This window comes from Agelaius tricolor, unplaced genomic scaffold (assembly GCF_023055355.1).
Source record: "Agelaius tricolor isolate 1412-34295 unplaced genomic scaffold, bAgeTri1.0.p SCAF_34, whole genome shotgun sequence".
In the NCBI taxonomy this organism is placed as follows: domain Eukaryota; kingdom Metazoa; phylum Chordata; class Aves; order Passeriformes; family Icteridae; genus Agelaius; species Agelaius tricolor.
Genome location: NW_027269294.1, coordinates 58,962 through 83,795, shown reverse-complemented (window position 1 = coordinate 83,795; position 24,834 = coordinate 58,962). Strand labels below are relative to the sequence as shown.

Genomic DNA, 24,834 nt, shown 5'->3' with positions numbered 1-24,834 from the left:
ACGCGCCATATGAATGGCTGGCGGGCCGAGGCGGCCGCTCGCCGGGGGAGCGGGCTGGGCGCGGGGAGCTCCCGGCGCCTGTCCCACGCGGGACGGAGCCGCGGCAGCGACGCTGGAGGGGCGAAGCCTCCGTCCGGCCGCCCGCACGGAGCCGAGCGGCGCGGAAGGGGCGTCCGCCCGGTGCCTCGGCCTCGCTCAGCGGTCCCGGTGGCGGGGGCTGAGCTCGGGCGGGGCGCGCTGCCGCCCGCCGATGGCGGAGCGCCAGGCGGTGCTTTGCTGCCGCGGGCCGGGAGCTGCAGGAGCCGCCCCGGGCGAGCGGCGCCGGGCGCTGCCGCGGTCACTGTGCGGCGGCTGCCCTCGGGCTGGCGGAGGCGCGGGAGCCGCCGAGCTGCAGCGTCTCCCTCGGGCCGCTGCCGCTGCTGCGGGCGGGGGCGGACGAGCGGCTGCGGAGGCGGCTCCGCGGCGGGCTCAGCCTTGCGAGCAGAGAGCGCTCGACATCGCTGGCATGACACGGCTGCTGAGTGCCTCAGTGCTCGTGGCTCTTCCTTCCACGCAAACAGATGGAGCGGCATCGCTGAGCAGTAAAACACAGCGATGGCCCGGAGAATGGCGAGCGCAAGGAGCGCCGGGCAGGATCCTTCTGATGGCACAGGTGCGATCGGCAAACTCAGCCCCTTGTGCCCCTGCCCTCCCGACCCCCAGGGGAAATGCTCTCCAGCCTCGAGCTGCTGAGAGACAACACCCAGTGGGACAGAAGGGACAGAAGAACAAACGTGTGATTTGACACTAGGGTCCGGAAAAGGTTTCCGTTTAGATTAGCAAATGCCTCCATTGTTCTCGGTTACGTCCTAGGATCGGTTTTAGGCAGTGACTTTCTACCGCTTGTCGGATTTTCTTGTGCAATGGTAAGAAAATAGGCAGGTCTGATACTGGTTTCGCTTTTTTTCTACTTCATGTTCCATGAGCTGCTTTTATCCAAGCAATTGTTTTAAAGTTCTACTGTAGGCGTTTCTGGTTCACTTTTTTTTTTTTTTTTCCTCTAAATCGGCAGTAAATATAGCTGAGTAAAATTACCTTGGTTTTCTTCCTTCTTAAATGTTTTTATTGATAATCCTATTTGAATATGCAGAACACGTGGGTATGTCCTGTAATATATCCTAGCTTTTCTTGTTGACAGGGTACTCAGAAAATATTTTTCCCTTAGAGTCCCACTGAAACATTCTCCGTGCAATCTCCGTTAAGGTCTGTGTTTACAAATAAGCCACCATCAGCTGAGATATTTGCCTGTGTACCTTTTCCTGTAATTCAGAGCTTGCGTTCTGTGGTTTTTATGATAAACCTATCAAACTTGCGAAACCGTTTTGTAAGTCTTAACCGTTGAAGGCAGCAAGAAGTGGTTTTAAAGGCTGTTCTTGAGCAGACAAAGGGAAAAAGTGTGAATTTGCTGCTGAACTTGTCCTTTTTCATTTGACTTGCCTTGAATTATTTAGGAAGAGAGAGAACTAGAAAAAAGAGAGAAATAGAATTGGTTCTTGAGCCCTCCTAAAATGCTCCCTGTGATTCCGTGTGGAGCCAAAGTGAAGGGTGATGGAACAGAGCCCCTGTGCTTTAGAAGGAAATCAATTTCAACCTGATCTCCACCCTGAGTCTCCCTAATTTCTGTTTTTAAAATGCAAACTAAGTTTAGGAAGTGTTGGGAGTTAGTATTTTGGGGGAGAAATGGTAGTTGCACAAACCGTTCCATTTCCCAGAGGCTCTGGGAAGGATTCATTTTGTAAGCGCTGTAACTGCCATCGGTTGGTGGTTCGGGGTTGGAATGTGCACTTGCCCTCCTATAAAGCACTCGTTCATTTGCATTTCAGTGCCAGGAGTCTGGAGAAACTGGAGAAGAGCCCAAGAGACATTTTTCATCCTGAGATACAAAAGGTAGGAAGTGACTTTTTTTGGTTTGGTTCTTTTTCTTTATGATTTCCTGGAAATAGAAGTAATTAAGTATAGATCCTACTGGTTTGTTTCTTCCAGTAGCTAATAAGAATAATAATCTAATACTACTTAAACTGTCTCTTTATCCATTGAACTGGCCATTTTAAATCCAAACTTCTAAACACCAATAAAACCATCATCCTTGTAGAATCTTTAATAGGAGGGGGCTAAAGATGCTGTTTTTGTTGACAGGATTTATTGGTTCTTGAAGGGCAAGAGGTGAGTACAAGCCTAACTACTTCTTGCTCACAGACCCGTCCGGTGAATACGGCTTTGTATTTGGATGGGCTTTTGATGACTTCTAAATCAATTGCTCGTTACAGTAAAAAGAAGTCATGTTTTTTTGAACCTGACAGCAAAAATAACTTGAAGCACCAACTTAATAATAATTGATCACCCGTCTAAGTTAATGATTTTATGCTATACTATCAAAGTTTAAAGGTAAATTATTGTGTAGTAGGAGATGGTATAAAATGTATGTTCTAATGTGTAGGATGTATGCAAAGATTAGAGGAACCAAATTTTTATGTCTTCTGTTTGACTGTTCACCAAATAATATTTGGTTTTATTTTCCAGGGATCGGTGAATTTTAAATTTGGAGTCCTCTATGCTAAGGATGGTCAGCTTACAGGTGATGAAATGTTCAGTCATGGTGAGGTTTTCACCTTCTCCTTAATTGTTTTGCTCATCTGAAAAAAAAAAAAAAAGGCAAGTTAAAAAAAAAAAAGTTATGTTTATTATTTGTTACCCCGTTCTGTCCGTTTCCTCAGTATTTGCTGGAGCTCTGCTTACCCAAGCTTTGGGTAAAACAAGCTTTGGGTTCCTTCTGTCCCACTGGGTGTTGCCCAGTTTGGTTGCATCTGGTGAAATTCACCCTGAGCCCTTACAGAACCAGCTCAAACCAGGTGAGAGCCATTCGCAGCTCTCTCAGGACACCCGGAGGAGGATGGGTGACGTTTCTGAGCATCTGGCAAGTGCACTTCTATCAAAACTCGGCCTGTGCAATTTCTGGGGAAAACCCTTCTGTATCCTGAAGGGTTCCTCAAAGTCTGTTGAGGATCCAGTTAGCAGTTGCTCACCTGGATGGTTCCAGCTCCTCAAGCTAACACTTGTACTCTTGCCCTGTAGTTTAGATCTATTGTAGTTTTGTTATTTTGCAAGATTTTACGTCTTTGGACAGTAACGTGCATTTCACTCTTTGGAACCTCTCGGATCGTGCTTTGGTGCAGCACCACCTAATGGGACACTTGGCTGCTGTGCTGAAGGGCTTGGTTACTGGAATTGTAAATCCCGGAGAGTTTGTAAGTCTTCTGTCCCCAGGGAGGTGTCACGCTTTGTTCACCGTTGCTCTGTTTGTCGGGTGCTGCTTCTCGTCGGAGGTATTAACTTCAAACTGCCCTGTTCTTTTTTGAACTTTTTTTCCTGGTTCTCTCCGTAGGGCAGGGAAGGACTCTCGTATCCCGGTCGTCAGACTCAGCGCTGCCCGAGAAGATACAGAGACTGTAAAAATCATAAGAAGCAACTAGGACTGCAGAGGAAACAAACTGGAGAGAACAAAAGGTGACATTGTTCTCCTTAGCCTGGATTAGAAACATCCACTGCGCTTTGATGCCGGTGGCTGCCAGGGGCTCGTTAGGTCTCTTGAGGCAGGTGTAGGTGTTCACTTGTAGGTTCTATTTTTTGGCAAAGGACCACGAGAGAAGTTTATTTATAGATCCAAATAAACATTCATCTTATCTGAACATAACCTGTCATCCCCTTTCTGACATTAAGGACTCCTGTATAAATACTTGGGGGGGTTTTCTTTGTCATTTCTGAATGGTTCCATTTTGCCGGCTACTTGAACAAATCTGAGGGGGTTTAATTGCATACTGCTTCCTTGAAATTCTGTTGGTCTCTGCTTGGAACCCTTCTTGTACTGCTTAATGAAAGACTTCTGATGGTGTTTTCTTGCCTGTTTGTGGTTAAGGTCGTGCTCTGATGCATTTACGGAAGCCATGGCAGGAGAGAGTCAGCTGCTGGAGAAGAGGAGACAGTACTATCCCTGTGCAGCACGGAACTGTGCCACTGCTGCGTCATCAGCTGTGTCTGCACTGAAAGTAGCCACCTTCACTTGTAGGTAGCTCCTTGGTGCTTTAGGACACGCTGAGGGATTTATTCCTTTTGGGATCCACGATGAGAATTCCCAAGAGAGGTAGTAGTAATAAGGTCTGAGATTGGAAAAAAGCCTGTGTCCTTGGAATGTTGTTGTTGTCGTCCAAAGTTAATTTTTCCTTCTTTCTTAGCCAGTAGTCAGCTTTTTGCTTTATTTTTTGTGGTATCAGTATTTGATTGTTTAAAAAATTGCTTCAAAAGAACTGCAGTGGCTGGCCACCAGGACCTTGTTCAGATTTGCCTATTTGCTTGTAGCTAAAACCTTTCCATATTGTTTATCATTCTATTGAAGAAACTGCTGCCCAGTCAACTAAGAACTGAACATCTATCTGTCTAGGACATGGGGAGAGGATTTAGGTCATGTCTTTGTTTCCAGAAAAAAGTTCCAGTGTAGTTTCTAACTAGAGGAAAAGGGGGGGGGGGGGGGTGAAGACTCGGGGCTCTGATGCCCCTGGGGGCACCCCGAGGTGCCCAGGAGAGGGAGCCCCACTGCGGTGCAGGAGCAGGTATGTTATCACGTACTAGAGAGCAAATTATAAATAGAAATATGAAAATTATAAGTATAAAAATATTTTTTAGATCGTTAAAGAAAGCGTTTTTTTTTTACTTGTCAATAGGCAGGGTTTTGATGATAAAAATGATAAATACAAAGAATATGAAGGTAGAAATCTAAGTCTAGAAAGATATCATAAATACATACAGAGAAAGTTTAAAACTAGAAGAAAAAATCAGTTGCAGCAGTAGATACGATACATAATATAGATAATACTTTAAATACATGTCTAGAATTTTATAGATATTATAGATCATTATTAATAGATTGCATCAAAAGAAACGATAAATATAAATGTGAGTATAATTACACAAAGTATAAAAATATTTCGATACCGTTTAAAAGAAGGTGTTTTCGTGTATTTATTTGGTTAGAGATGGGGTTTTTGTTTGGATTAATAGACGTATTCTAGAAATATAAATCTAACTGTAGAGAGATCCAATCGATAGAGGAGGATATTTCTAAAACCACAACCGAACGCCGCCGCCTTCGGGGGAATCGCACGAGCTCGGCCGAAGCAAGGCGAGAGCGGCCGACCCTGACGGCCTCGAGCGAACCGAGGCGAGGCTTCCGAGGCTGCCTGAAGCGAAGCGAGCCGAGCTCAGGCGAAGCGAGCCTGCTGCTCTCGTGCGCGCTGCTTAGCGCCAGTGCGCTCCCAGCCTACTGAGCTCCTGCCCGAGCCCGCGCTCCCGGTCGTGTCCGCGCCGTGGCCGGGCCGCCCGCGGGACGCGGCAGCGGGAGAGCCCCGAGCCGGGCGAGCTGAACGGGAGGCGGCGGCGCTTGCCCGCCCGCCGTCGGGGAGCCGAGGCGAGGCGAGCGGAGCCGAGGCGCGCCGAAGGCACAGAGCGGCTGGGAGTTGGGCCGAAGCGAGGCGAGCTCGGCCGAAGAGGCGAATGCAGGCGCCAAGAGCCGACTGGAGCCGAGCGTCTCCGGAGCGAGCCGAGCTCCGCCGAGCGCCGCAGCATCCCGGGCAGGGCGAGGCGCCGGGCCGGGCTCGGGGTGCAGCCGGGGCTCTGGGAGGCTTCCCCGCCTGTCCCTCTCTCTAGCCCTCCTTCCTTCTCCCCGTCTTCGCCTTCTCTCGCTCCCTTTCCCCCATTCCCTCTCCCCCCGCAAAGCCGGCTCCTTCCTGTCCTGTCCCTAGCCCGCTACTCCCTTCTGTTCCCCCTCTCTCCTTCCTGTGCCCAGCCTCCGTGTACCCTCGTCCCGGGCTTTCCCTTCCCGTGCCGCTTTCCTGCACAGCCCGAGCTCCCTCGCCGCCCTTTGTCGTGCCCTGCTCTCGCTCCTCTCTTCCCGTGCCCCCTTTCCTTCTTTGCCCCGCAGCCGCGGGGCTCGGGCTGCCGGAGAATAAAGCCCCGAGGGCCGGAGCCCGGCGCCCCTGGGCCCTTGCGGGAGTCCCCGCGCGGGGCCGGAGGCTCTCGGCGGATCCCCCCGTGCCGCTCAAGCGGCGCGGCCGACAGCGCCGGAGCTGCGGCTTTGCCGGCATCGCGCTGAGAGCGGCCCCCGCTCCGTGCCGGGCCGTCCCCGCCGTCTGTGCCGCTCCCTCTCTCGCTGCCCCTGGCCCGTGACAGCGAGGCTGGGCAGGAACCTCAAGCCTTCTGGGGGCTGCCCCCCCCTTTCTTGTTGCAGCAGAATCCCTTGCTGGGGCCATGCACGTGTGGGAAGGGCTTGGGGGAAGCGCTGCGCTGCTGTCCGGGGCAGTCGGATTCGTTCGGAGCCTTCTTTGGGGGTCAGGGAAAGGTGGGGTGAAGACTCGGGGCTCTGATGCCGTTGGGGGCAGCCCAAGGTGCCCGGGAGAGGGAGCCCCACGGCGGTGCAGGAGCAGGTGGGGGGCGGGCGAGGGGCGGGGGTCACGCTGGGTGCCGTCCCCCAGAGGGACCCAAAGCTGCCACCAAATGCACAGGGAGGGGAGAGTGGGTGTAGGATGCTAAAACCTGGCAAGGCATTCGGTTTTCTAGGTATCGCTAAAGAATAGGAATTGGTCTCTAAACTCAGCTGGGGAGAAACCCTCTCTATGCACTCATTTGTTTACAGGAATGTAGAAGGTTCCGACTGGAGATGCGTAGTAGTTCTGAAGATATTGCCGTGAGGTTTTGATCTAGGAACGGAGCGAGCTGTGCCCTGGAACCCTCAGAACAGCTGCAGGGGCTGAAGGCGATAGAAAGGGCTCTCTGGCACCTTTTGCCTCCGTTCTCTGCCAGCGCCCAAAGCGTGTCGCAGTCCCGGAAGAGGCGCTTGTCATCCCGAGAGCCAAAAGGAAGACGTGTCAAATCCCAGCTCTGCCTTGTGTTTCGTGTGGGTTTTTTACTTCGTATTGATGTCATTCCAGAGAGCAAGGAAAGAAGAAATGGGACCGGGTCCCACTATTACTGTGTGAAGGCTTTCTTGAAAGGCTGCTGTATTTCTATTGTCTTTTTCCACTCCAAGCTTGACTTTTGCCCTCGTTTTTCGAGCTCTGCTGCATTGGGGGTGTCCCAAGGAGGGCGGGGTTCCTCAGCAGGGCTCTTAGGAGGCGGCGCTGATTCTGCTTTTTCTGAAGGCGTCTCAAAGCGTGCTACCAGAATGACAGTTTTGTGCACTGGAAAGCTTTCCCTCAGTGCCATCAGCGCACGTCCGTGTCTGAATTGTGGAAGCAGACGGACTAAGAACAGCCAGCACCCGGAGCAGATTTCTGTTGGCTCTGTGTCTGTGAGAGGCGGGCTGTGTGCTGGACGGGGAGAGGCGCTGTTGGAGAGTGGCATCAGCGCCAGGTGTGAGCTGTGAGGATGATGGGGGGCTCGGAGCAGCCCCAGGTGTGAGCTGTGAGGATGATGAGGGGCCGGCTCCTGCCGGGGGGGGGGGGGGGGGGTGCGAGGCTGTTTTAGGGGGAGGCTTCGCCTCAGCTGCCTTTTGCATGGAGCTGCTGAGTAGAGGGGTTCATGGGGGGGCTCCCGGGGCTGTCTCATGGAAGGACTGCGAGAGCTTCTCGCAGCGTCTGGGCGAACACCTGGATACGCGCTTGGATCCGCGGAGCATCGCTTCAAGGAGGTGCCGAGGGACGAATCTTTGTGCCGGGAAGCAGCAGCCGAACGGGTGAGCGCGTGTGGATTTGGAGCGGGGACTTTGGTCCTTTCCCTTTTCAATTGGATCTTGGCAGTCCCCCCTCCCCGGTTCCCCAGGAACAAAAAGGGAGCTTGTGAAGACAAAAGAAATGAAGGAGAGGCAAGCGGCTACTCTCCTAATATTGTCTGTGTTGGAACTGGGGGGGATCCGCTTTCGCTTGCGGTTCCAAGGATGTCGGTTGAAGGAAAAGCTGCCTTTTCCCGGCTGTTAGGGGTATCCCAGGGGTGACAGGGAATCCCTGCGTTCCATTTGAACGGGAATGGGCAAAGTATTGTTGTCATCGGATGGCTTTGATTGGAAGGTAGCCAGCCCATTTTCATCATCCTAAGGTTTAAATGGAGGGGACAGCGCTGGTGTCCCTCCTTTGCAAGGGTTTGAATGGAGGTCAAAATCCCCCTTTGCACATGGCTTGAAGGATTTCATTGGAGGAAAGCCCCTTCTTTTCTGCTCTCCCAGGGGATGAACTTGAAGGGGAGAAGCCATTTCTTTGCCCTTGTTGAAGCGAGGTGAGCGCTGCCCGCGGCGTCAGTTTCGGGGTTGAGTTGCGGGAAGCCGCAGCTCTGGCGGCGTTTGCAGGGCTGCAGTCGGGCTGTGCCGCTGCATTTGAGGGCGCTTCTTGCGGCCGCGGCCCGGGCCGGAGCGTTGCCGCTCGGGAGCGCTGCCGGCCCGGGCCGGGCGGGTGCCGAGGCGCGGGGGGGAATTTGGCGCGGCAGCGGCGGAGCCGCTTTGCCGGTGCGAGCCGCCGTGCGGAGCCGAGGGCAGCTGGCGCCGGGCCGGCCAAGGGCGGCAGAGGCGGCGCGGGCGCTGCTGCGCCGGCCCGGCCGGTGCCGGCCGCTCTGTCCGCTCCGGGCGCGGGGCTCGGGCGCCGCCGGGGCCCCCCGGGCAGGGGGAGCGGGCGGGGGCGGGGGGGTCTCCGGGGCGGCGCCGCCCCTGCGCGCCGGAGCAGCCGCCGGAGGAGCCGCTTTGCCGCCGGGAGCCGCGCTCCGTCCGGGGCCGGCAGCGCGGGGTTGGGCTGCCGCAAGTTCTGGGGTGTCGTGGTTCGGAGGTGGCTTTGTAGGGATCGATCGCACGGGTTTGTTCTGGTCGCAGTGGGTGTGCGCTAAGGGCTATGGCGTTCTTCCTGACCGGTACAGTTCTCGGTTCAGGTGGTGACGATTAAGGTTTGGTTTGAATCGAGTTCTGTAGTCGGATATTTTTTTTGCCGGGCTATTCTGTTTTTAAAGGCGTGCAATGGTTTCTACGGGTCGTTGCGTGAAGCAGCGGCTCGGATTTTAATTCTGTCGCCGTGGCTTTTATTAGCGTGGGCGTGTAGCGTTTGTTTCGGTGGGTTCGAGGTGGCGTCGTGTCGTTAATAGCAGCGGGGTTTTTAAAATCTCTCTAATTGCGTTTGTGTTTCTCGTCTTCCAGGGCTTTTATTTCTTTGGTTTGTTTGATTGTAGTGTACGTTTTATTGTGACGGATCCTTTGGGAGATCTTGTCAATGGTTACGTTTCTCTTTCGGCTTTGTGTTTATTTCTGGGTGGTATTTTTATTTTGATCGAATGAGGCTCTATGCGTTTATTCTTCAGTTGGGAATAATTTTTTTTATGTAAATTAAAGTTGCTTTGGTTTGGGGGACTTTTGTTTTACAAATGTATTTTCTTTTGTTTTTTTTTTTTCTTTTTTTCTTTTTTTTCTTTTCGTTTCTTGTTGTCCTTTGACGTATTTGGTGGTTATTGATCAGTTTTATTTTTGGGAACGTGGGTATTTATATGGTGGGTCTTTTTAAGTAGGGTTTTTTTTTTTTGGGTAGTCATTTTCTTATTTTTTAGTGGTTGAGATTTTTTTGTTTTTTTTCTATTTCGTTCATTAGTTCGCTTTCTAAAGTTCTTTTGACAGAGTATTGCTTATTCTTTGAGTTAGTGTAGATGTAGAACTTCGGTTAGTTTTTAAAATAACGTTCAGGGTCAGTGGCACTGATTGGAGTTGAGCGAGTTGGTTTGGGTTTTTTTAGAGGTTTTTGTGATTTGCTGCGTGTGTTTCTCCAGGGTTTTCTTTTCGTTTGGTTCCATTTTTCTGATGTGATGAGAACTGTTAGTGAAAAGAGTGTTGTGTGTTTTTTTCGCTGGCAGTTGTTTGGCTGGTGGAGGTATCTTGATGGTTTTGGAAGACATTGGTGGGAATTCGATGCTGTTTGTTTTGTCATTGCATTTAGGAATTGGATTTTAAATGTAAAATTCTAAGGATAGCTATCTTTAAACAAAACGAGTAGATGTGTAGAAATGGGAATCAACTTTTATTTTGATCTATTCGATCTCTATTTAAAATTTAACAGGTAACTTAAGTCATGATATATTCCAATAAGATATTGTATTTTTCAAAGAGCATTGTGTATGTTGATAGATATATCAATAGAGATGCTAAATATAAACACAGCTCAAAGGAAATTTTAAATCTAGAAATGTGTTGCGAATCTATGCAGATATATAGATCAAATTATTAAAGGATTGTAAATGTAAAGTGACATAAATCCATACAACACGTAATACAAGCGATACCGTATAGATCTTATGATGGTATATTATAGGAAACAGCTATAAATCTAGTACATCGCTATGATATAATATGTAAAACATTATAGATATGGTAACTGTAAATACAACAACATTATTAAAAGTAGTTTAAAAGAAAGGATGGTTTTGTTTTTTACTTGCCAAAAGCAGGGGTTTTATTATAAAAACTACAAATACAAATGATAGAAAGGTAGAAATCTACTTGTAAAAAGATCTCATGAATACATCAAGATGGATATAAAAATTGAAACTATTAGAAAAAAGAAGTTGTAGCAGTAGATTTGGTACATGATAAAAATAATGATTTATCTCTATGATGTGAATAATAGATATGTGCTATGTAATGATGAATGGAATGCATCAGTATAAACGGTGACTATAAAAGTGAATATAATTATGCAAGCTCTAAATATAAAACTATTTCAATAGAGTTGAAAAGAAGGGTTTTTTGGTATTTGTTTGGTTAGAGATGGGATTTTTTTGGAAGAATAAAAGTATGATAGAAATCGAAATGGAAGTCGAGAAATATACAATCAATATATAATGATATTGCTACAACCACAAAGTATGAATAAATACAGATAATAGGAATAGGCATAATAGATTGTATAAACGACGTAACACATCGCTGTCCGGTCTAAATATGCGTGTGAATAGAACTAGGAAAACTAGAACTATCAAATTTATTTCAAGAAGGCATGAAAGAAAGGGGGCTTATTTGGTTCTTGTTTGGTAAGAGGCAGGTTTTTGGCATTTATTTTTAGAGGAGTTTTTGGGGGGGATGGCCCCTGTTCTTTTTTGCCGCCTTGGCCGCCCGCAGGCCCAAGGCGCGCGGCGCCCCCGGCTGGGGCGGGCGGCAGTGCTGCCGCCTTGTGGGCAGAGCGCGGTACTGCAGCCCGCCGCTGCCAGGCAGCCCTCTTGGGCGTGGCGCGTGGCGGAGTTTGTTTGACCTTCTGAAAATGGCGGCCAAAAGGGCGGGCAACCGGAGGCCCGCGGTGTGTCTATGCGGACTGCCTGCACGGAACACCGACGCCGGCGCAGCCCCGGCGGAATTTTTGTGGCGTTTTAGGTGTACCCGACACGGGCTGTGGGGTCAGCGGCGCCGCGGGCGGGCGTATTTTGGCGTGTTTCTGACCGGCATGTGAGTAACCGCCTCTCTCGCCCGAGGGGGGGGGGGGGGGGGTCTTTTCTTGGCCGCCATGTTGGGAGTGGCGTGTCACCAATGTCGCGGGATATTTTTTTTTTTTGACCTTCTCAAAATGGCGGCCAAAAGGGCGGGGATATCGGGGACCCGGGAGTCTGCCGCCCTGTGGCCAGAGCGCGGTACTGCAGCCCCCCGAGCCAGCGCCCTGCCCCTCGCCGCTGGCTGCCGGGGGCGGGGCAAGGACGCGGCTGCCGAGCGAGGCGGGGGCGAGGGGCGGGAGCGAGGGGCGGGCGGGGCGGGCTCGGTAAATGGCCGGGAGGGGTGAAAGACGTTCAGGAGTGCAAAAGGGACACGATGGCTGAGAAGAATGGCCGGGGGGGGGGGCGGCCCGGCGGGGCCGCTTTCGGCGGGCGGCGGAGGCGCGGTCGCAGCGCTCCGCGGGCCGGGGGCAGCGAGCGGGGGCGGGCGAACGCTATCGGAACGGGAACGGGGCTGCACCCCCCCCGAGCCCGCGCACGCGCCTCTCCAAGCGGCGGAAGCGACGGCGGGCCGGAAAATCCCGGCGGGGCGGCGGCGCTGCCCGCCCTTTCTGCCGCCAGCTTTGCAAGGTAAGACCGCCCGCCCTGCCCCGCCCCGCCCCGCCCCGTCCCGCCGCCCTCCGGTGTCTGTAAACAGACAGACTCCCTCTGGCTTCGCACTTCTCCGTGCTGGAGAGTGGGAGAAAGGTCCGTGCTGCTTGCCGTGTCCTCGGTGGGTAGAGAGCTCTGACCTTGCCTTGCATGGGCTGCTGAGGATTGGATCCATGGGGATGTGCTTGGATGCATTTAGTGACCTTTACAGATTTCTTTCCCCGCTTTTTTCAGTTCCCAGAATCATGGAAGAATTCAGGTTGCAAGGGGCTCTAAAGATCACCTCATTCCAAGGCTGCTGCCGCCGTGGGCAGGGACGTGCTTCCATCGAGCAGCTTGCTCAGAGCCTCATCGCAGAGCACCGACGGGCCTTGAACACTTGCAGCGATGGGGCGGCAGCCCCAGGACCTCTGAGCAACCTGTGCCCTGTGCCAGCCAGGTGTCAGAGGAGGAAGGAAGCCCTTCCCACCTGGAGCAGAGGCTGCGTAGCCTTGTGTCACCGAGCGTGTGAGACAGAAAGGCCCTTCCTTTCTGGAGGGGTAACAACACTCAAAGCTCTTTCTCGGGACAAGCCGAGCAATGGAAGGCCAAAGGAGCCTTCAGTTCTTCCAGCAGCTTTGGGAACAACTTGAAGGAGGAGCAGAGCTGGCCTGGTGCCTGCCGGCTCTGCAGGCACTGGGCATGGCGAAGCTGCAGCTGCATCTGTCTTCTTGGCTGAGGCTTTATAAATGAGGCGCTTTTCTGTAGTTCCTTTTCAGGCATGACGTGCAAGTTGCCCCTAGAAGTCCAAAGGCAGCTGTTTTCTTAGCAGAAGGAAGTCAGGAGGAGGCAAAGCCAGCAGCTAAGTCTGGATAAAAAACTTGGCTAACCTCTTTTCCCCCCCTCCTCCAAACAGGCAATTGTGAAGCACTCAGCAGAGATCTGCCCGGGAGGAAAAGCAGAGCCAATCTCTGAGAAGAAGGGACGTGCGAGCTCTGGCGAGGACGGCTGCTCCCCCTGGCCTTGGTGTGGGACCTCCTGAGCTGCCATTCCTGTGGTGGGAGTGTTCCTCCTCTCCTCCGGCCAAGCCAGAGACCTCCTAGGGAAGGAGCAGGTAAGGTTGAAGTACCGAGGTCTCCCAGGTAAGAAGTGACACGGCAAAAGGAAATGGCCTCAACTTGCAGCAGGGAAGGCTTAGATTGGATTGGAGGGAAAATTTCTTCACTGAAAGGGTGCTCAGGCATAGGAGCCCAGGGAAGTCCCCATGCCTGGAGACATGTCAAGGATGTCAAGATGTGGTGTTTAGGGACCTGATTTGGGGGGGCAGCAGCTGGGCTTGATGTCCTTAGAAGGCTTTTCCAACCGCAAGGATGCTACGGATCCTATGGTTCTGGAAAGCCTTGACCCCTCTGGCTCTAGCACAGCACCTGGATGCTGACAAAATGAGGCTGGTCCTAGAGCCTGGAGGTCCCTGTGCCACAGGGAGAGGACAAGCCGGTGTCACCTGCAGGGAGGGTCTCGTCCCCAGAGAGCCGTCAGTGACTCCGTCCCTGCCCGGGGCTCTGGGTGCGCCCTCGGGGGGCGGGGGACGACACCTGCCCTCAGGTGTCCCTCTGGGCACCTGGGAAGGGAACCAGGTCCATCCGTGCGGCAGCTGCAGGGCTTGCAGGCTTTGGGGCTTTGCAGCTGTGTGCCTTGTCACAAGGTGGCAGGGACGTGACACTGCCTGGCAACGCTGCTGGCCTCGGATCCTTGCTGCTCTCATCCTTATCCCATATGGATTTAGCAGCAATCTTCTGTCTTTGCTTTCAAACTGTCCTTGGGAGAGTTCCAAGAGAGGGTCATTAGTTATTTCAAAGCCTACATCTTTTACCTCTTGGCACTGAAGAGAAAAGACACAAACCTGCTTTGCATCCTTCTGCCTGGAAGTCATTGTGACACGGGGAAGGGAGGAAGGGGCTGGCCGGGGTCAGCCTCTGCTGAGCCTCAGCTCTTGCTGCTCCTGCTCACAGGGTAAAGCCAAAAGCCGTCGTGATCAAAAACGCAGGCCGCCCTTCTGACCTGAGTCACAGGGGCCGTTTCTTCTGAATGAATCAAGGTGGGAAATCATTCTTGGAGCTTCAGAAGAAAAAAAACCCCAGAACCGTAGGTACGTTTGTAAGAGTGTGTATGTACGTACATTTCCTTCGATGAAGAAGAAAATCTTAGAAATATCATGTCACGTCTGGCTTCCTAGAGAAGATCCTGAACTCTGGGCTTCTGAAAGCAAATGGCTGTGCATTTATAGGAGCGTTTCCCTTCTTTTTATGTGCCTCCCCCAGTCATCTTCTACCCTTGCCCACGGCAAGGAGAGCGCGGTGATTTGGCTGCTCCGCTCTGCCGAGGTTGTTGCAGGCTGTGTAGCAGGGAGGGAGGCCTTTTGTGGCTGCTCATCAGACATTTTCCTACAGCCTTCTCCCTGCAATGGTAAAATGAGACTTGTGTTAGCGAGCAGTCAAGTAGAGCAGGTAACATTAGAAAAGAATTGTTTCTGAGCTGCTGTTCACTAGCACGTGTTTCCCCTTTCCGGCAGAGCGCGCATCATTGCGGGCTTGGGATCGATTGAAATGCGCTAAGGAAACCAGCTCTGGGGAGGGAGGGAGGGAGGGAAATGCTCTCTTAACATGTGCCAATTCTTCTGTCAAACTCATCAGGGCAGGACAGCGTTCAGACTGAAAGTGTAAGAAGATGTGGAGGGAGACAGAGAATCTGACAGGAGCACCGGACTCACAAGTGCACGAATTTTGCTTTTGGCTTGGATTCAAACGCAGAAGTTGTAAGGAATTTGGGAAGGAGAAGGGACATTTCAGAAGGAGAAGAAGAAAAAGAAGTTGTTGTTGTTGTTACAGCCCTGGCAAAATCTTTGGTTCTAGCTAATAAAGGAAGCTAGTTGAAATTAAAAAAAAGAAAAAAACGTGGGTTTTTTTTTTCCTTCGCTGTTGTATTCGTTGGTGGTTCGTTATATGGTGTGTTGTTTTATTTCTTGGTCTTATTACCTCTGTGTAAATAGTTTTTTTGAGTGAAGCTAACTTTCTGGACGGGTTGGTTTGTATTTGAGGTAGGATAAATTTCAAGAGGTTTCTTTCCTAGACTTCTGATAGGCATTCCTGGGATTTTGGTTTTGTTTACTGTGTGTATCAACAGAGAGATTTGGTAGGGCCAGCTGGGCTGCTGGAGTTTTGGGTGTTAATTTATGAGATGGCTTTTGTTCAATGCAGTTTTGAATTGGTGAAAGGGTTTTTAATGTAGTGGTTTTAAGGCGGTCTTTAAGAATTGTTTGTATCGTTTCACGTTGTTTGTAGTCGGTGTATGATCAGGGATATGGTGGAACTTCTTGAACGTTCTGGTTTTAGCGTTCCTAAGTTCCGATTTCTTTCTGCTTTGCTGTTTTGTTTCTGGTTTTCTTTTGGGGGACAGGGGCATTTGTATACGGTGGGTTTCTAGAGGCAATGTGTCTTTCAATTTGGGTAGTGATATTTTTTAGTATTTTAATAGTTTCGATTTTTTTTATTTTCATGCTTTTAATGAGTTGTTTTAAAATTTGGAAGATAACCTTTCTAGATGATTGGTTATTATTTGTGAGTTAGCCTCAAGGTAGAGCTTTGGGGGCTTTTTTTAGTAATGTTTAGGGTCAGTTGTAGGGTTTTGAGTTTAGTGAGTTGGTTGGATTTAATTTTTCATGGGTGTTTGTTTTGACTAGCAGTTCTGTCATTTTCCATGTGTATCTGAGTTTTTTGGGGTTTTGAGCCATTGGTTGAGGAGGAAGTTTATGATGAGAATGTACGGAGCTTTTGGGCTAGTTATAGTGGGATTTCAAATGTCTTGACAGTTTGGTTGATTTGAGTTTTTCTTAGGGTTAAATGTTGTGGGGTCTTTGTTCTGTTAGTCCTAGAAATAGGTTTGGTTTGGATACGCTGCGATGGGATGAGCGTGGGCTGCGTACCGGTGCTGCCGAAGGTGCGGTATTTGTGTGGTTCTGATGCGTTGGGTTAATGAATTGATACGGTCTAATATATAGATTAATTAAAGTAGAAATAAATATCAATATAAAAACAAATATAAAATGATAGTGGTAAACATAAATATAGAAAACAAATAGATAAACACATAAAACTATACTATATAGTATATTATTGTAACAGATGCTAATCTATAGAAATGATAGTCTATTATATATGTATACAAAGATATCTAAAGATCGGTTGTAAATATAAAAATATTTAGATAGAGTTAAAAGGAATTGGGGATTTTTTGGTTTTTATTAGGTTATAGGCTGGGGTTTTTTTTCTAGATAGAAATAATACAAAAATCCAGATCTCCAAATATATAACGCGTATACCGATCTCTCTAAATATTGAATATAAAGAAATAGAAGTAAAAGAATATCTAGGATATAAAAATACTATATATCTATTATTCTATTAAAAGGTATTCTCTCGAGTATGTTTAATACCTACAAATGTAATAAATAAAAATTATAAAAGTAAATGTGAAGAGAATGATGAAAAATGAGATGATTTTTAGAGTTTTAAATATGGTTTAGATAAAGGGGTGTCTTTGGTTTTTGTTTGGTTAGAGGCAGGGGTTTTATTTGAAATAATAGAAGTATTATAGAAATGTGAATCTTAAGATAGAAATCTATCATAAGTCTAGAAAGAGAAATGACGAAACTATGGATAGAAATTGAAATCTAAATCTATGTCAGTAATATGAAGAGTTGTAGTATAGAATAGAAATGACCTTATGTGGCAGTATAAATGAGAAATGGGAATAGAAATAGAAGAAGATGTAAATATAGTTGGAAAGAAAGGGAATTTTTTGGCTTTTGTTTGAGTAGAGGCAGGGGTTTTATTTGAAATAATACAAGTGTTCCAGAAGTGAAAATCTGAAGGCAGAAATAGATAATCATTGAATCAAAATACGTATAAAAATATAGAAATAAGTCCTCGGAATAGATGGAATATAGAATATCAATTGATTTATAAATTGACATTGATAAAGAGAAATGGATCAGTAAGCAATACACATTAGAAATAGAAATGTGACTATCAATAGGAAAACCTAGGGGTAAAATCTATTCAAATATTGTCTAAAGGAAAGGGTTGGGGTTTTTTGGGTTCTTCTTGGGTTAGAGGCAGGGTTTTTATTTGAAATAATATGAATATAGATATTACTCTTACCTGTTTCTAAATATTGAGATAGATAATCAAGATATAAATATAAAACCTAAGGAAATAGAAATAATAGGAAGGGATGTAATATAGAATACAAATAAGAGTAGACATTGATATACACTTTAAATGTCAATGTGAATATGAACCTGAAAGATACAGTTTTAAAAAAGATTGAAATAGAGTTGAAAAGAAAGGGGTTCTTTTTGGCTTGAATTTGGGTAGAGGCAGGGGTTTTATTTTAAATAATGGAAGAGTTACAGAAGTAAAAATCCTAACACAGAAATATCGATTAAATATAGAAAGATATGAATAAAAAGATGTCAATAAATAGAAGAAATAGGAACAGATGTAAAATAGAATATAAACTTATAAAAAATCGGAAATTATAAATGTAAAAATAAACATTACACATCAATATACATTTGAAATATAAATGTGGATATAAAGATGAAAAAAAAAAATTTTTTTTACAAATTTAAATGCAGTCGAAATGAAAGGGGGTTCTTTTTGGCTTTTATCCGGGTAGGGGCAGGGGAATTATTTTAAATAATGTAAGCGTTACAGAAGCAAAAATCCTAACAAATATATACTTACTATGTAAAAATATGTATCAAAATAGAGAAATAAATTTAAGTACTAGGGAGAGATGTACTATAGAATAGAAATTTATTTATAAATAGAAATGTATAAATATACATCAATACGCATTAGAAATAGAAAGGTGAATATTAATATGAAAAACTATTTTTAAAAATATTTACATATTTTTTAAAAGAAATTGTTGGGTTTGGTTTGTTTTTTTGGTTTTTTTTTTTTTTATCCTCTTAGGTTAGAGGCAGGAGGATTTTTTTCTTCTTCCTGGTTGTTTTGGGGCATTTATTTTTAGAGGAGTTTTTGGGGGGGATGGCCCCTGTTCTTTTTTGCCGCCTTGGCCGCCCGCAGGCCCAAGGCGCGCGGCGCCCCCGGCTGGGGTGGGCGGCAGTGCTGCCGCCTTGTGGGCAGAGCGCGGTACTGCAGCCCGGCGCCGCCGCCAGGCAGCCCTCTTGGGCGTGGCGCGTGGCGGAGTTTGTTTGACCTTCTCAAAAGGGCGGAAGAACGGAGGGCCCCCGGCGGTGTGTCTATGCGGACTGCCTGCACGGAACACCGATGCCGGCGCGGCCCCGACGAGCTTTTCTGTGGCGTTTCAATTGCGATGATGGCATTCCGGTTCGCCTGCAGGGTTCGGCGTCGCGGGAAATCGTTTCTAGGGCTCGAGGTGGGTGTCGGCATTTTGATCAGGCAGCTGGCAAAACGGCTACGCCTTGGGGTCTTTCCGAGGGGCGCTGGGGGCGGGGCCGGGGCGGGGCGCCGTGTCGACGAGGTGACGTCATTCGGCGGCACTCTGCCTGCAGTTCGCCCATGCACACGGCAGGGGGCGCTGTGCCCGTAGTGCGCCCATGCAGACGGCAAAGGGCGCCGTGCCTGCAGTGCGCCCATGAAGACGGCAGGGGGCGCTGTATACATAGAGTATTAAGTATAAACTATCTAGAAGAAGAAATAAAAGCTCTATGTCACCTGCAGCTGTAGAAAATTTCAGGCTCCCATGGAGGAAATAGTTTTCCTAAAATCATTACCGTTTTGGGGTTTTTTGCACTCCCCGGTAGCCTGAACGTTTCTACTGCTGCTTTTTTATCCTAAAGCCAGAATGGAAATCCAAGATTAGACATACAGGGAAAGAAAGAGAGAAAGAAAGAGAGAGAAAGAGAGAAAGAAAGAAAGAAAGAAAGAGAGACAGAAAGAGAGACAGAGAGAAAGAAAGAAAGAAAGAGAAAGAGAGAAAGAAAGAGAGACAGAGAGAGAGACAGAAAGAGAGACAGAGAGAGAGACAGAAAGAGAGACAGAGAGAAAGAAAGAAAGAGAGACAGAGAGAAAGAAAGAAAGAGACACAGAGAGAAAGAAAGAGAGAGAGACAGAGACACAGAGAGAAAGAAAGAGAGAGAGACAGAGACACAGAGAGAAAGAAAGAGAGAGAGAGACAGAGAGAAAGAAAGAGAGAGAGAGAAAGAGAGACAGAAAGAGAGACAGAGAGAAAGAAAGAGAGACAGAGAGAAAGAAAGAAAGAGAGACAGAGAGACAAAGAGAGAGAGAGAGAGACAGAGAGAAAGAATGAAAGAGAGACAGAGAGAAAGAAAGAGAGAGACAGAAAGAGAGAGACAGAAAGAAAGAAAGAGAGAAAGGAAGAGAGCGAGAGAAAGAAAGAAAGAGAGAGAGAAAGAAATAGAGAAAGACAGACAGAAAGAAAGAGAGAAAGAAAGAAAAGGAAAAAGGAAAGGAAGAAAAAAAAAAGGAGGAAGAGAAAGGAAGAAAAAAAATGAAAAAGGAAAAGGGTGAGAGTGAAAAAGAAAGAGCCAAAGTGCAAAAGGGGGTGAAAAACAGAGTGGAAAAAAAAGAAAAAATAGTTGGAGTGGAAAAGAAAGGACATTCGGGAGGGGCGGTGCTGCCTAAGGTGCTTCCGCGCCCAGGAGCGAAGGAGCCGTTTGATCCCCTGGCGGGAGCGCAGCTCCCGGTGGCGGAGAACGGAGCGGTGGCTGTCAGTCCGAGACTCCAACTCCCGGCAGGCCCTGCGGCCGTAAAGCGCGGCGTCTGACGCAACGGCCGACGCGCCATATGAATGGCTGGCGGGCCGAGGCGGCCGCTCGCCGGGGGAGCGGGCTGGGCGCGGGGAGCTCCCGGCGCCTGTCCCGCGCGGGACGGAGCCGCGGCAGCGACGCTGGAGGGGCGAAGCCTCCGTCCGGCCGCCCGCACGGAGCCGAGCGGCGCGGAAGGGGCGTCCGCCCGGTGCCTCGGCCTCGCTCAGCGGTCCCGGTGGCGGGGGCTGAGCTCGGGCGGGGCGGAGCGCCAGGCGGTGCTTTGCTGCCGCGGGCCGGGAGCTGCAGGAGCCGCCCCGGGCGAGCGGCGCCGGGCGCTGCCGCGGTCACTGTGCGGCGGCTGCCCTCGGGCTGGCGGAGGCGCGGGAGCCGCCGAGCTGCAGCCGTCTCCCTCGGGCCGCTGCCGCTGCTGCGGGCGGGGGCGGACGAGCGGCTGCGGAGGCGGCTCCGCGGCGTGCTCAGCCTTGCGAGCAGAGAGCGCTCGACATCGCTGGCATGACACGGCTGCTGAGTGCCTCAGTGCTCGTGGCTCTTCCTTCCACGCAAACAGATGGAGCGGCATCGCTGAGCAGTAAAACACAGCGATGGCCCGGAGAATGGCGAGCGCAAGGAGCGCCGGGCAGGATCCTTCTGATGGCACAGGTGCGATCGGCAAACTCAGCCCCTTGTGGCCCTGCCCTCCCGACCCCCAGGGGAAATGCTCTCCAGCCTCGAGCTGCTGAGAGACAAAACGTGTGATTTGACACTAGGGTCCGGAAAAGGTTTCCGTTTAGATTAGCAAATGCCTCCATTGTTCTCGGTTACATCCTAGGATCGGTTTTAGGCAGTGACTTTCTACCGCTTGTCGGATTTTCTTGTGCAATGGTAAGAAAATAGGCAGGTCTGATACTGGTTTCGCTTTTTTTCTACTTCATGTTCCATGAGCTGCTTTTATCCAAGCAATTGTTTTAAAGTTCTACTGTAGGCGTTTCTGGTTCACTTTTTTTTTTTTTTTTTTTCCTCTAAATCGGCAGTAAATATAGCTGAGTAAAATTACCTTGGTTTTCTTCCTTCTTAAATGTTTTTATTGATAATCCTATTTGAATATGCAGAAGAAGTGGGTATGTCCTGTAATATATCCTAGCTTTTCTTGTTTACAGGGTACTCAGAAAATATTTTTCCCTTCGAGTCCCACTGAAACATTCTGCGTGCAATCTCCGTTAAGGTCTGTGTTTACAAATAAGCCACCATCAGCTGAGATATTTGCCTGTGTACCTTTTCCTGTCATTCAGAGCTTGCGTTCTGTGGTTTTTATGATAAACCTATCAAACTTGCGAAACCGTTTTGCAAGTCTTAACCGTTGAAGGCAGCAAGAAGTGGTTTTAAAGCCTGTTCTTGAGCAGACAAAGGGGAAAAGTGTGAATTTGCTGCTGAACTTGTCCTTTTTCATTTGACTTGCCTTGAATTATTTAGGAAGAGAGAGCACTAGAAAAAAGAGAGAAATAGAATTGGTTCTTGAGCCCTCCTAAAATGCTCCCTGTGATTCCGTGCGGAGCCAAAGTGAAGGGTGATGGAACAGAGCCCCTGTGCTTTAGAAGGAAATCAATTTCAACCTGATCTCCACCCTGAGTCTCCCTAATTTCTGTTTTTAAAATGCAAACTAAGTTTAGGAAGTGTTGGGAGTTAGTATTTTGGGGGAGAAATGGCAGTTGCACAAACCGTTCCATTTCCCAGAGGCTCTGGGAACGATTCATTTTGTAAGCGCTGTAACTGCCATCGGTTGGTGCTTCGGGGTTGGAATGTGCACTTGCCCTCCTATAAAGCACTCGTTCATTTGCATTTCAGTGCCAGGAGTCTGGAGAAACTGGAGAAGAGCCCAAGAGACATTTTTCATCCTGAGATACAAAAGGTAGGAAGTGACTTTTTTTGGTTTGGTTCTTTTTCTTTATGATTTCCTGGAAATAGAAGTAATTAAGTATAGATCCTACTGGTTTGTTTCTTCCAGTAGCTAATAAGAATAATAATCTAATACTACTTAAACTGTCTCTTTATCCATTGAACTGGCCATTTCAAATCCAAACTTCTAAACACCAATAAAAGCATCATCCTTGTAGAATCTTTAATAGGAGGGGGCTAAAGATGCTGTTTTTGTTGACAGGATGTATTGGTTCTTGAAGGGCAAGAGGTGAGTACAAGCCTAACTACTTCTTGCTCACAGACCCGTCCGGTGAATACGGCTTTGTATTTGGATGGGCTTTTGATGACTTCTAAATCAATTGCTCGTTACAGTAAAAAGAAGTCATGTTTTTTTGAACCTGACAGCAAAAATAACTTGAAGCACCAACTTAATAATAATTGATCACCCGTCTAAGTTAATGATTTTATGCTATACTATCAAAGTTTAAAGGTAAATTATTGTGTAGTAGGAGATGGTATAAAATGTATGTTCTAACGTGTAGGATGTAGGCAAAGATTAGAGGAACCAAATTTTTATGTCTTCTGTTTGACTGTTCACCAAATAATATTTGGTTTTATTTTCCAGGGATCGGTGAATTTTAAATTTGGAGTCCTCTATGCTAAGGATGGTCAGCTTACAGGTGATGAAATGTTCAGTCATGGTGAGGTTTTCACCTTCTCCTTAATTGTTTTGCTCATCTGAAAAAAAAAAAAAAAAAGGCAAGTTAAAAAAAAAAAAGTTATGTTTATTATTTGTTACCCCGTTCTGTCCGTTTCCTCAGTATTTGCTGGAGCTCTGCTTACCCAAGCGTTGGGTAAAACAAGCTTTGGGTTCCTTCTGTCCCACTGGGTGTTGCCCAGTTTGGTTGCATCTGGTGAAATTCACCCTGAGCCCTTACAGAACCAGCTCAAACCAGGTGAGAGCCATTCGCAGCTCTCTCAGGACACCCGGAGGAGGATGGGTGACGTTTCTGAGCATCTGGCAAGTGTACTTCTATCAAAACTCGGCCTGTGCAATTTCTGGGGAAAATCCTTCTGTATCCTGAAGGGTTCCTCAAAGTCTGTTGAGGATCCAGTTAGCAGTTGCTCACCTGGATGGTTCCAGCTCCACAAGCTAACACTTGTACTCTTGCCCTGTAGTTTAGATCTATTGTAGTTTTGTTATTTTGCAAGATTTTACGTCTTTGGACAGTAACGTGCATTTCACTCTTTGGAACCTCTCGGATCGTGCTTTGGTGCAGCACCACCTGATGGGACACTTGGCTGCTGTGCTGAAGGGCTTGGTTACTGGAATTGTAAATCCCGGAGAGTTTGTAAGTCTTCTGTCCCCAGGGAGGTGTCACGCTTTGTTCACCGTTGCTCTGTTTGTCGGGTGCTGCTTCTCGTCGGAGGTATTAACTTCAAACTGCCCTGTTCTTTTTTGAACTTTTTTTCCTGGTTCTCTCCGTAGGGCAGGGAAGGACTCTCGTATCCCGGTCGTCAGACTCAGCGCTGCCCGAGAAGATACAGAGACTGTAAAAATCATAAGAAGCAACTAGGACTGCAGAGGAAACAAACTGGAGAGAACAAAAGGTGACATTGTTCTCCTTAGCCTGGATTAGAAACATCCACTGCGCTTTGATGCCGGTGGCTGCCAGGGGCTCGTTAGGTCTCTTGAGGCAGGTGTAGGTGTTCACTTGTAGGTTCTATTTTTTGGCAAAGGACCACGAGAGAAGTTTATTTATAGATCCAAATAAACATTCATCTTATCTGAACATAACCTGTCATCCCCTTTCTGACATTAAGGACTCCTGTATAAATACTTGGGGGGGTTTTCTTTGTCGTTTCTGAATGGTTCCATTTTGCCGGCTACTTGAACAAATCTGAGGGGGTTTAATTGCATACTGCTTCCTTGAAATTCTGTTGGTCTCTGCTTGGAACCCTTCTTGTACTGCTTAATGAAAGACTTCGGATGGTGTTTTCTTGCCTGTTTGTGGTTAAGGTCGTGCTCTGATGCATTTACAGAAGCCATGGCAGGAGAGAGTCAGCTGCTGGAGAAGAGGAGACAGTACTATCCCTGTGCAGCACAGAACTGTGCCACTGCTGTGTCATCAGCTGTGTCTGCACTGAAAGTAGCCACCTTCACTTGTAGGTAGCTCCTTGGTGCTTTAGGACACGCTGAGGGATTTATTCCTTTTGGGATCCACGATGAGAATTCCCAAGAGAGGTAGTAGTAATAAGGTCTGAGATTGGAAAAAAGCCTGTGTCCTTGGAATGTTGTTGTTGTCGTCCAAAGTTAATTTTTCCTTCTTTCTTAGCCAGTAGTCAGCTTTTTGCTTTATTTTTTGTGGTATCAGTATTTGATTGTTTAAAAAATTGCTTCAAAAGAACTGCAGTGGCTGGCCACCAGGACCTTGTTCCGATGATTTGCCTATTTGCTTGTAGCTAAAACGTTTCCATATTGTTTATCATTCTATTGAAGAAACTGCTGCCCAGTCAACTAAGAACTGAACATCTATCTGTCTAGGACATGGGGAGAGGATTTAGGTCATGTCTTTGTTTCCAGAAAAAAGTTCCAGTGTAGTTTCTAACTAGAGGAAAAGGGGGGGGGGGGGGGGGGGGGTGAAGACTCGGGGCTCTGATGCCGTTGGGGGCACCCCGAGGTGCCCAGGAGAGGGAGCCCCACTGCGGTGCAGGAGCACGTACTAGAGAGCAAATTATAAATAGAAATAGGAAAATTATAAATATAAAAATATTTTTTAGATCGTTAAAGAAAGCGGGTTTTTTTACTTGTCAATAGGCAGGGTTTTGATGATAAAAATGATAAATACAAAGAATATGAAGGTAGAAATCTAAGTCTAGAAAGATATCATAAATACATACAGATAAAGTTTAAAACTAGAAGAAAAAATCAGTTGCAGCAGTAGATACGATACATAATATAGATAATACTTTAAATACATGTCTAGAATTTTATAGATATTATA

General features: G+C 47.9%; 2 long non-coding RNA genes across 2 annotated transcripts; both read left to right on the top strand.

Moving 5' to 3' along the window:
• Nucleotides 1–1,932: 1,932 nt before the first annotated feature.
• On the top strand, nt 1,933–3,730 carry LOC139602468 (uncharacterized). The gene is made up of 2 exons (XR_011683229.1): nt 1,933–2,202; nt 2,560–3,730. It is a non-coding gene; the product is annotated as an uncharacterized lncRNA (long non-coding RNA).
• An 18,097-nt stretch (nt 3,731–21,827) lies between these two features.
• On the top strand, nt 21,828–24,264 carry LOC139602472 (uncharacterized). Its single transcript, XR_011683239.1, has 2 exons — nt 21,828–23,440; nt 23,850–24,264. It is a non-coding gene; the product is annotated as an uncharacterized lncRNA (long non-coding RNA).
• The last annotated feature ends 570 nt before the right edge of the window (nt 24,265–24,834 follow it).